Raw genomic sequence first — 12899 nt, forward strand, 5'->3', positions numbered from 1 at the left:
AGAGGGAGAGAGAGAGAGCTTTCTTCTCCCTCACTGGCAGCTATTGATTAAGTCTGTGGAGCTGAGAAACAAGATATCACACAGCAACCAATCTCAGTTTGGATTATGTCATATCTCTCTCTCTCTGTCTCTCTCTCTCTCTCTCACTCTCTCACTCTCTCGCCAGCTTTTCCCTCCGCTACACCTCTACTCTGGATTCCCTTCACTCAAGTGGACAGATCCTCAAGGTGGAAAGAAACTTACCACACATCCCCTAATATTGAACTCCCCGGTGAAACTCTACAAATCATTTTTAAAGGCTGCCAGTTACACAGAGGAGCTATAAACTTAGGTGAATTCAAGGACCTTTTAAAAGTCAAAGGTAAATTTAACTTTGGTCAAATGTTGATAGCTCAAATGAACAAATTTCTGCAACATGTCGTAAATAACCAGCATCAAAACTGGCTGCTGTATGCACTCCTGTCTAAAAACTGTACTTGTTTGACGATTTAAGCAGGCAGTTTCATTTGTTGTTTCCATGACAACGCACTTATGTAAATAAACTTACAATTTAGAAGTTGGTTGTTCAGGTTCAAATACAGGCCTACAGTGTCTATGGCTGTCCAACTTTTCAGTTACCAGCCACTATCACCCTCCAATCAGCACAGCATAGTTTGTATTCTTTAACACTGTCATTTGGATTATGTGTGTTGTGCCTATTATTTCATTTGCATATAAGGGAATAGGACTAGCATGCTAGACTGACTGAACTTTATTTGAACTTGTGTATAACCACATGATAGACAAGGTACTGCCACCACTCAGCAATTTGCATGTTAACATGCGACTAGAGGAGCACTGTAATTTAGTATAAGCACTTGTCATATACAAGCAACAACCATCCAACACGCATATATGAATGAATGACTAACAGCAATTCATGACAACCTGACAGCTGAGGGTGTTGTGTTCCATACAGTACAACATAAATCTAGCCCTATTTCCCAAATGTTATGTATTTATATCACATATAAAGATTTCTAGTTGTGACTATTAAAGACAATGACATAAATCTTGTTTGACCACCAAGACAGTACTAATTTGGGGGCCAAGCGGCCAAGCTCCCACTGTGTTTCTACCTTTTCTTATTCATCTTCTTTAAATGTCTTCTGCCATGGGAGTCTATGGCAGCCCCTAGAACCATATCACCAAGTTTCATATCTGTGCCTCAAGTGCTGTAGCACCAACATGTGGACCTTGGAGATGCATTCATGCACGTAACTTTTTATCAGTATATTTGTATATATATGTATATTTTCAAAAATGAGGTAACATTGGATTCCTTGGATCAAGCCAAGTTCAGTGCATCGTATTACGTCAATTTCCATTTGGTTTTTGCCATATTTGATTTTATGTTAAAGTGTTTTTTCACTACTCTTCAGACAAACTTTGTCCAATCGTCACTAAAATTGGCACAGATAACCTTTTAGAACAAACCTCCCAAAATTATCAGACGGACTTTTGATTTTCAATAGCGTTCTTTTGTCACAGTCAATCACAAATTGCAGCAGAGCCACCAAACAGGAAGTGAGATCATATGTCAGTATTTTTATGTTACTTGGACAACATTTCTTTCTGCCAGAAATGCTTTAGGTTTACTCAGGTTCCATCACAATCTGCTCCTTGTGTGGACGCTCTTCATACTATCTCACCTGACTTCCTAAAGCTTTTCTGGCAGAAAGCCCTCGCCAATTAAAGAGCAGTACAGTAATGTTACAAAACTTGTTAACACACATAATATCTACCTTGTGTTTAGAGTGAATGGGGAATTAAAAAAATCACCTACAGGGAAACATGAATGGGTTAGAGTGGGATAGCGGGGCACTTCAGCCCCTTGTGGCCAAAATGAGTAGTACAAAATGCCTTGCCTTTCAAGGCCCCATATACAGATGAAGGTTAATTTTTATGTGTTTAAAAAAATCTTGTTTTCAAATGACTTCGACGATTGAGTAGGCTTGAAGGTGGTGTGTTCTCACTGGTGTGATGGTTTTAGGGTTTTACAGATTGATATAAAGTTGATGGGATTGATTTATGCTTGCATCAGTGTGTCAGACATAACATGCAGTCTGTAACTCTGTATAGATATACTGGATGCATTAACCTCCAGAAACTCCTCTAAAGAAACTACTTCAGAGAAATTTCTTTTGTGGACAATACACACTTGAATATGACTGTATATTTAATGCTGCACGAACATTAAAAAAAAACAAAAAGTGGCAAGAGTACAAAGGCTCTCTGTCATTTAGTATGCTATATGATTTTTCTTGAGAAGAGATTTCATTTCATGAACAGTTCACAGTATAAATAATATATTATATTCTGTTTCCTGCATGGTTTTGTGCAGTACACAGTGAAGCCATTTTACGTAACTTAAAATTGAGATGTTGTGTGACATTATATGCAGAATATGAAATCACAAGATCCAGATATCTATAAAGATGGATGTGAATCCAGAGCATATCCCTGTTATGATACGTGTCAGTGTGGTTCAGTCATGAGGCAGAGGAAGTCTAAAGGATCTCTTCAGATCTCTGGCTGCATTTGTTGTGAGAGTGTAAAAAGAACATGCTTTATATCAATGTCCAGTAGCGCAGTAGTGTAACCAAGATGAATGGTGTGGGCGGTAGACGTGTAAAGGTGTAAGGGAAGCAGTGAAAATGGAAGCACATGAAAGTTCTTTCAGTTATATACTGGATTCAAACCCACACTAGCCGCTTGTCAAAACACAGCATCATTTGGCTGTAAATGTGACATGATAAGACAAGACCTTATATTTTTCCCCTTTTTTTTTTTTTTAACTTTAAGGGTCACTGTAATTTAAAAATTGGAAAGGCACACATGTATGATCATATGACATGAGAAAGACAAATAAAAATGTAGGAATGAATAAAGGGAGAAAGACATTGAGAGTGAAAGGTATCATGGTAAAAGGTCAGGGTGGAGGGTGAGGCTTGTTAATATTGATATATATCTTTTCTTCAAAGGCTAAACCTGCTGCCTCATCATTATAACAGGTCTCCCTCACTCCTTCACTCCGACAGGAAAGGGACAGAGATATTTTTATTTAATCAAGATTTCCCCTTTGTTTTCAGCAAAGGAGTTTTTTTCCTTTAATAAGATTTTCTTGAATATTAAAAGAAAAATGAAACTATGTTAATAATGTAAGGGAGCTTCTTTCTGCTCTTATGAGGCAATAATTAAGTCCCTGGAGTAGTGCTGGGTGAATGTGTGTCTTTGGGTGTGTATATGTGTGTGTGTGCATACTGTAAGCACATGTTTAATAAAGCAATGTCAGTTGTTAACTATTTTTAATGAGTTTTGCACTGAGCTCTTCATCTTAAAATCCTAATTCAGCCTTCACTGTCTATCATACAAAGATACATTTGCTGATGGGGACTGTGTGTGTGTAGTGTGTGTAGGTGTGCGTGTGTGTGTAGTGTGTGTATGTGTGTGCGTGCGCGCGTGCGCGCGTGCGTGTGTGTGTGTGTGTGTGCAGTACTGATCTTCCTTGCAAGTCAGTTGCAGCAGCACCTGCAATTAATGGCAATCAATTATGTGCCTGCACTGAGACTGCAAAGGAAAGTTTTAAGTTAATTGCTGTCTCAGTAACAGAAAGTGTCCACTAGTCATAAATGGAGCATGGCATTTTTAACCATAAATATGCAATCTGCACTAGCAGTCCCAGCTCCAGTAGAATACGCAAATACAGGTACACATTAGATTCAAGCCCAAATTAACTGTGGCCCGCTTATGGATATGCACCACACTTCCAAAATGAGGATAAAACTAGCCATGCATAGGTAATCCTACCTTAATTGGGGTTTGGCAGGAACTTAATATGGCACACATGGTAATGATCTATGGGCTAGATTATGCAGACGGGGTCCACTTACAGAGAGAAGAGGATTTTACAAACAATATGCCTTTGTGATGTGACAAGCCAATTGTTGTGGAAGCCATAAACTGTGAATTTGGCTAACAGATGATATTTCTGACAAAACAGATACATATTACTTTATCCATTTTGGATTCTTCCCAGTAGAGTCCTTGAATTTCAAACATCCTAACCATGATAATAGATTATATATAATTATATAGTGGAGTAATGGTTTCCTGAGCCAAGAACAAAGTCACACCCCCTTTATATGTGTTCTAATCTGAGTTTCTCTCTTCTTTGTTATGGTAGCCGGTCTGATAGCCATGCATGTTAATGCATGTACGTGTGCATGGTCATGCATGTGAGTCCTTCCTGTTAAACTGTTTATCTTCCCCATTTTTATAAACACACAGAGACCGTGCACAGGGTTAGATGGCACAGTGCAGCAAGCAGAGTTCAGGTGAAAGCCACCATCACACATTCCCTCCACTGAAGAAACAACGTTCTGTCTAAAAAAGGCCTACGACAACGAAAGAGATGAGACTGTGACACAGGTGCACTGCTCATGGGGACTACTGGCTCAAATCCCAGTCGGCCGGTGGACCATCAGAACATCCAAAAAGTTTCTTAAGTTTTTACCAGTTCCATCAGCGTCACGCTCGGTCAGGTCTGGCTTTACCGAGATGGAGAGACCTACAAGCTGCTAAAGGCTCCAGCTTTTCTAGGATCTGGCTTTTCTTCCCCTTAATGTGTAAGTAACTCAATGGTTACATAACGTTACATGTCTGTTTTCATTAGTGACCAATACAGTAGCCAGTAGTTTCCAGTGTGAGAGGGTTTCTGTATTTGTGTTTTGGTCTGAATTGGGCAGGGTTCAGCTGGAAGTGGTGATGTCACATACTTTTGTGCACCGACTAAAATTTATCAACATCTAAATCAAACTCTCATGACAGTGTTGGCAAAATGAATAAGCAAATAACCCCACAACTATCAATTAAATATAATGAAACCACACCAACAGTCCTGATAAGGCCGATTAATTAAATTTTTGAGCATAATTAATAACAACTATGAAAGGCCTTTATTTTCAAAATTTTAATGTAAGCTTTGGTTTGTGAATTTTTAACATTACTGAAAAATGCCTAAAATTTGAAACCAAGTTTCGAGGGGCTCCACAGCTCCTTAGAACAGTCAAAAAGACAGGATTTTTGCATGAGTTTAATTTGTATTTTTAAATCTCAACATAACTGTTTTGCCAATTTGTTAAATGTGTGTGTGTAAGGGGTGTGATTTTCACCTTTTAAACAAAATTATTGAAAAACAGCAACTGTTAAAGGAAGGTTTCTCCAAAAGTACAATTAAACCTGAGTGAGAAAACAGGAGACAGACAGAAACATTCTTGGGTTCTTTGTGTGTGTGTATGTGCTGATGCTATGCTGATTTCACCAGTGCAAAGGTAGGAAAAGGATCTTAACAACTTCCCCTGAGGATGGAGCCACTTTGCATTCACTGCTTCTTACAACACATCTGTGTTTTTTAACAGAAAAATGACGACCACAACAACAACTGTACTATGAGAACATTTAGTTTTCAGAGGATGTGAAGTCCAGAAAAGAATAACGATAGTGGAATAATATACAAAAGATAAAATGAGACAAGACAAGGAAAAAATAGAAATTCCAAACGTGCAGTAGTGAATGAGGCTGAGGTTTATTATGGAGGTTTTGTTGAAAAAACTTTGCTTTGCTTGTTGAATAAAAGTTTGGTCCTTCCCCAAGGTGCTTTCACACTCCCCATAGCCAGAACAAAGGAAAGTCTCGAACACATCTTCAGCATGGTGCAATTAAATCATCACGTTTTGGCTACAACAGCATCATAAGGGTTTTAGAATAATGGATAGATACTAATAGGTCCACCTTGATGTGAGATGCTGCAGAAAGGACCAAGGAAAATCAAGATCGGATTTTCTAAATCATCCATAAACTTAAAATAATACACTGGTGGGATAATAATACACTGCCTCCTGGGCAGTACATATCAGTCTTCACTAACTTTTTGTGCCATACAGGACCAGTCTTTTTCTGCATGTAAGTAAAGATGGTTTCATTTTAGAAAAATATTGTCCAGGTCCAGGTTTTACAGGCTGTAACACATGAGAAAATTAGATTTTCCAAACATATGAATAGAGGCAAAGCCAGGGCAGTAAGACTGGATGTCTTATTGCCCTGGCAGTGCACTAACCTTCAGCTCCATTTTTCCAGAGTTTTTAAAACATTTCGCTGATTTGTGAATATGAAAGTGTTGCAAATAGTTTTTTCTGTGAATTCAATTTCGCACATGTGTAATGTTTCTGGAAAATTAGATCCCCCTCCACTACTTCGAAGTCATTGACAATATGTATTTTTAAGATACATTTCTCTGGAGCTAATATTTGCATGAGTTATGAACTCTTTTTTACTCTCTCAAAGCTTACAGCTCTTTCTTTTCTCTGTGAGTCTTATTATCCCAGAGGGAGAGGGGCTGTTTAATGCTAAGTGCCAATTACAAGCACTCCAAGGTTAGCAGGCCAAGCTAACCCACACGCTGTCTGCACTTTCTCCACAGCAGGAGACAAGCCTCTAGCCCTCTGACCAGACACACACTCCCTCTGTCTGTCACTCTGTCTCTTTTTCTCACACCGCTGTCCTCCCCCTTCCTCCCCCTCTCTCTCCCTTGCCCTGCTCACATGCTCAACTTTTCTCATGCTTTCAGCTGTGAGCTATCATATCTTTCTCTCCTTCAGGTTGATCTCTCTCTCTCTCTCTCTCTCTTCCTCTTTCTCTCTGACAAAAATGATGAAGACGGGGGGTGTTCATTTAAACCCACTGGAGCATCGCTGTAATGCAATAGGTCCAGGAAGTATGGTGAGTTCCTGCACATGTACACATATATGTCTGTGTCTTTGTGTCTGCCTGAGCCTTTGTTGGTCTTTATGCATGCTGCCAGTGAGTGTGCATTCAAGAGGATCTGACGTATTGCAGGAATAGCAACTTTCTCTTCCCTCTGTGAGTGTGATACAGTGATACAGGCCGTATGCTTCCCCTCAGCGATCAAATCAAATAGGCCCTCATCTCCCAGTGAAACTCATTCAGAAACGACAGCGATGACTGACAGCTGCCGTGGGCGCTGCATGCACCTATCACAACTCAGATTTATCTGTCACAGCAAGGCAAAACAGCATGTGTGTGACTTGATCTTGACTTTGCATGCATTATGCATTCAAGCATGTGTACGCTCATGAGCGCTAAAGAGAGGAAGGGGACCAGCTCTACTTAGAAGGCATGACATCTGTGATTTGTAGCAGTGGGATCCAGGTCTCATCCTGCCGAGCAAGGCCTTTGTTTCCTGTTTTTCGCTTAGACAGGATATGACCTTGTTCAAGGGAAATTAGGAGCCTTGCTCTCCTGATAATAAAACAATATTGTCACTATGTAGGTATGAATACACACAGGTGCACACACATCTACACACAGCATAATCAGAAAAAAGAGAACCGAGCCAGTGTGAAAGTGTGAAGTGAAATTGAGACTGATAAATGCTCCATGTTCTACTAAAAGAACACTGAGCAATAATACCTCCGGACCTGTATAACCATCAGTGTGTGTGTTGGAGGGTGGAGGTCTTTTCACCCTAACAGTGGAAATTGAAAACAAATTCTATCGCCTAGATGTGATGTGTACTTGTGTATACACCAAGTAAACACCAAGAACAAGGAAGTTAGAGTTGGGAGAGGTGTTCCAGGAACACACTGCCTGTGTTGCATGTGCATGGCGACTGCATCGCTGAACTGCTGCAGCTTGCATGCATGTGTGTGCTCACACAGACTACATGTCTCCAGTTTTGCTACTCCTGCTAGCTCTGACTTTCTACATAGGGTTTGCAGGCTACTAAGTGTTGGATTTCTTTTGAATATGAATTAATTTGATTTATTTTTGACAGAAAATGTCACTAAAGTGGCACCGTCTCCACATGCAGCTGCTAAAATGGTTTAAAAATATATTTATATTCTTTCATATCCAGATTCGGCTAAACTTTGAAACTATAGTGAAAGTTGTAAATTTGATGTAATGTTGCTGGTATGATGTCAAGACAACTATCAACAGGTCTTTTCCCTGACTATTGATGCTGGTAACCGCATGTGTAATGCTTAAAAGTAGGTGAGATGCCGAATTGACATTCCAATACTGACGTTCCGCAGCTGCCACGCACATGCTACGCATGCAGCCAGTGTGTTCCTGGTCTTAGTGCAGGGCTTGTTGTGAAAAGCTTGACTTTGGGTAATTCAAAAAGCTGACTTAGGTTTAACCTTACAGTAGTATTAATTTATTGTTTTGCCCATATACACCTTTTATGTTGATATGGTGAACATCCTGGCAAATGGTTTCTTATAAATCCAGCAGATATGGAGTAACATTAAGAGGTCAAGTCTCTGGCCACCTGGGGAAAGCGAGTCCAACATTCCCTCTCCTTTAAGCTCTGTTTTAGTCTCCACCAACTGCTGACTTGTCAGCTGCTAAATGTTGTGGTAGGTCCACCATCATGTCGTTAAGTTAGCGGCTGATCGTTTGTGCTGGACAGTTTGAAACAACTGGCTGTTGCGGCTGGTTGTAGCAGGTTGATGAGAGGTGTGAGACTGAACCAAAGATAAAGTTGTGGGATGTAAAACCAAAACAAAGAGTTGAATGAAGAATAAGAGCATGAATCCATTTTCACTCTCTCTAAATGTTCTGCTATGGTCAGCACCTAGTTGTTGACTTTATCATTTGGTGCTAGGCAAGTAGGGTTTTTAGAACTTTTTCCCTAAAAACACCTGCTTACTGTTTCTGAAAACAAGGTGATGAGAGCAGTGAGAGTCAGGTGATAATTCTGAGGGGTTCATCATTAAGAGTAACCTCTTTCACATTACAAATAGTCATTGTACTCACTGTTAACATATTTGCACATACACAGCTTCAAAAAACAGACCCAATATCCAGAGCAACAGATCACAATGAAGAAGATGGGGTTGAGACTTGAAAACCCTTGAAAAGCCCTAATGAATTGTTAAGATCAAGTAAATACGGAATACAATGGGTTAATTGTATGGCAGTACTTACCATAGTGACAGACTTGGAATAATCTCGAGTTGTGGATCAGGAGCTTTTCTGTGAGCCCTGTTCCTGGAACACAAAGTCCACAAATTTTCCTGAATTTTGGCATAATACATCTGCTAACTCACTAATCCCTCCTGGAGTATCGCCCTCACCTCAGCCCCCCGATTTGTCTCACTTATTCTCTCTCTATCTGCTAATACAGAGACATTTGTGCGTTTATGCCCAAACAAACAAACAAACATACACATTCCAAACACTTGTAGGTGTTTAGTTTGTAGCCACCTTCTAATGCTGTGTTGTATACCTCTAATGACATCGCTGTGACAATGGAGGGAAGAAGCACTTCTATACAGTTACCTCAGCATTTGCTCAAGTAAACCTGTTCCAAGTTTGCCAATGCAAAAACATGTCAATAAAAATAAAATAAATAAAAAAGGGGGTTGGGGGTTGGGGGGGGGGGGCAACCTGATGAAAAAATTACAATTTTTGAAGTTTTCTAATATGCATTATTAGTTATTGTAAGAAAATTAGCAGAAGTTTGAAGACTTTTACGCAAGCTACCAACCAGGCGACTGATCTTTTTCATCTTCAGCCCCTCTTGTCTAAATCTTTGTTCTATTTTCATTTCCGTGTAGCACTGAATCGTCCCCTCAGATCTTTGCAGGGTGAGAGAAATCGTCTCGTTTGACTCCCATTTATTCAAATAGAGAAAACATGCAAGGAGCATTGGGATGCACATAAAATTTGACTCAATGTGCCACTGCTTGCCTTTTAACTCTCCCACACTGTGTGGCAGAATAACTCAGTCTCAGCCTACTTGGGGGAGGCATTGATCTCACAACTAGGGGCTGAGAGAGAAACACCAAATCTCTCTCTGTGTGTGTGTGTGTGTGTTTGAGAAAGAGAGAGAGAAATAGTAGGAAAGAGAGCCTGAAAGAGGTGAGGAAGAAAGGTAATTCTCTTTGCAGTAGCAACATGAAAAAACAGAATATAAAAGACGTGAATGGACAGAGGCTGAATAAACCAGTGGGCTACAGACAAGTGAGGAAGGAGTAGATACAGACACAGAGGCAGTAAAAAAAATTAAAAATTGAAAACAGTAGATATAGTAAATGCATTCTTTCATTTCAGATCCCGATCCCACCGTGCATTACAGATCACTGACAAAACAGGTTTATTTTAAATCCTGTCAGCTCTGCAAACATTTACATAGTTAGCGGTTTCTGATGCAAACAAACTAGAAGTTTTAAGGGTTAATAATAACACAAATTATGCACATATTTCTGTGATCACAGGTAAAGCTCTCAAGCATGTCTGCAAAAGGCATGCAAGTATTCAGTCAAAAAGAGTGAAGCTTTTCAACAGGTGCTACAAGAGACTACAGGTTCTTCCTGTGATCCTATCATGTACATGATACAGCCCAGTAGAGACACTGGTGTCTATCAGGATAGAAATGTATTAACTGACAGGGAGTTTGTATGTTTATTTGACAGAGACACACCCAGTAAGGCGATGTTGTCTGGCATCACTATCAGATGAGCCGCCTGGAGGAGGAGGGATATTTTGTACCAAACAAAATCGCCTTATACTTGTCTTCTTATCCTTGGTTTGCAGTGTAAGGCAAGCAAGGCAAATATATTTATATAGGACATTTCATACGCAGAGGGAATTCAAAGTGCTTCACATAAAAAAGATAAAAAGCACAGAGCATAGAAAAATAAAAAGATTAATAAGTACAAATGCATAAAAAGAATAAAACAATAAAATACATTTTTTTAGAAAGTCAAAGGGTGTTTAAGAGTCAGACTGAAATTATTAGCAGCAATTAAAAGCAGAGATGAATGTAAAAATCTTTGGCTTTGTTTGTATAAGTTGCCAGAGGTGGGGCACATCTAAGCTCTTCCAAAAGTTTATTCCAGCTTTGTGTAGCATAGTAAGTGAATCTAGCTGACATTTTGGCACATACACTCATTAATTTGGTCAATGCACAGATGCAGGATCACAGTTATCATTAGCCTCGAAAATTACGAATTCAAATCAACTGTACATTTCTCACTGCCAGAACAATCGCTACGTGCACACCCGCCCTCTCTAACGAGTCAAGACAGCCGTTTACCGCCCCGTGATTGTTCCTAAGACTTCGTGTCCAGTGTCAGGTGGCTGTTGTTTGGTGAAAGCTATATTCTGACTTATCGATAGATTCCAAAAAAATTAAAAGGCTGACAACTGTGAGTTTATAGACTCTAATACATGAGATAGTTTATTCCAAGTCATCCATTGCAATTTGAATTTGTGTGTTGCTTTCTAGAGAATCATCTCTGTGGTTTATTTTGTATGTTTATGTGCGAATCATGTCTCATATGCTGTGCAATGGTTTGTCTGGGTATAAAAGTCCTAGCAGATATGGATAACATTAAAGGTCAAGTTCGGATATTCTTTCATATCCAGATTCGGCTAAACTTTGAAACTATAGTGAAAGTTGTAAATTTGATGTAATGTTGCTGGTATGATGTCAAGACAACTATCAACAGGTCTTTTCCCTGACTATTGATGCTGGTAACCGCATGTGTAATGCTTAAAAGTAGGTGAGATGCCGAATTGACATTCCAATACTGACGTTCCGCAGCTGCCACGCACATGCTACGCATGCAGCCAGTGTGTTCCTGGTCTTAGTGCAGGGCTTGTTGTGAAAAGCTTGACTTTGGGTAATTCAAAAAGCTGACTTAGGTTTAACCTTACAGTAGTATTAATTTATTGTTTTGCCCATATACACCTTTTATGTTGATATGGTGAACATCCTGGCAAATGGTTTCTTATAAATCCAGCAGATATGGAGTAACATTAAGAGGTCAAGTCTCTGGCCACCTGGGGAAAGCGAGTCCAACATTCCCTCTCCTTTAAGCTCTGTTTTAGTCTCCACCAACTGCTGACTTGTCAGCTGCTAAATGTTGTGGTAGGTCCACCATCATGTCGTTAAGTTAGCGGCTGATCGTTTGTGCTGGACAGTTTGAAACAACTGGCTGTTGCGGCTGGTTGTAGCAGGTTGATGAGAGGTGTGAGACTGAACCAAAGATAAAGTTGTGGGATGTAAAACCAAAACAAAGAGTTGAATGAAGAATAAGAGCATGAATCCATTTTCACTCTCTCTAAATGTTCTGCTATGGTCAGCACCTAGTTGTTGACTTTATCATTTGGTGCTAGGCAAGTAGGGTTTTTAGAACTTTTTCCCTAAAAACACCTGCTTACTGTTTCTGAAAACAAGGTGATGAGAGCAGTGAGAGTCAGGTGATAATTCTGAGGGGTTCATCATTAAGAGTAACCTCTTTCACATTACAAATAGTCATTGTACTCACTGTTAACATATTTGCACATACACAGCTTCAAAAAACAGACCCAATATCCAGAGCAACAGATCACAATGAAGAAGATGGGGTTGAGACTTGAAAACCCTTGAAAAGCCCTAATGAATTGTTAAGATCAAGTAAATACGGAATACAATGGGTTAATTGTATGGCAGTACTTACCATAGTGACAGACTTGGAATAATCTCGAGTTGTGGATCAGGAGCTTTTCTGTGAGCCCTGTTCCTGGAACACAAAGTCCACAAATTTTCCTGAATTTTGGCATAATACATCTGCTAACTCACTAATCCCTCCTGGAGTATCGCCCTCACCTCAGCCCCCCGATTTGTCTCACTTATTCTCTCTCTATCTGCTAATACAGAGACATTTGTGCGTTTATGCCCAAACAAACAAACAAACATACACACAAACACTTGTGGTGTTTAGTTGTAAGCCACCTTCTAATGCTGTGTTGTATACCTCTAATGACATCGCTGTGACAATGGAGGG

The sequence above is a fragment of the Seriola dumerili genome, unplaced genomic scaffold (assembly GCF_002260705.1).
Source record: "Seriola dumerili isolate Sdu_G_001 unplaced genomic scaffold, Sdu_1.0 BDQW01000050.1, whole genome shotgun sequence".
Taxonomy (NCBI): Eukaryota; Metazoa; Chordata; class Actinopteri; order Carangiformes; family Carangidae; genus Seriola; species Seriola dumerili.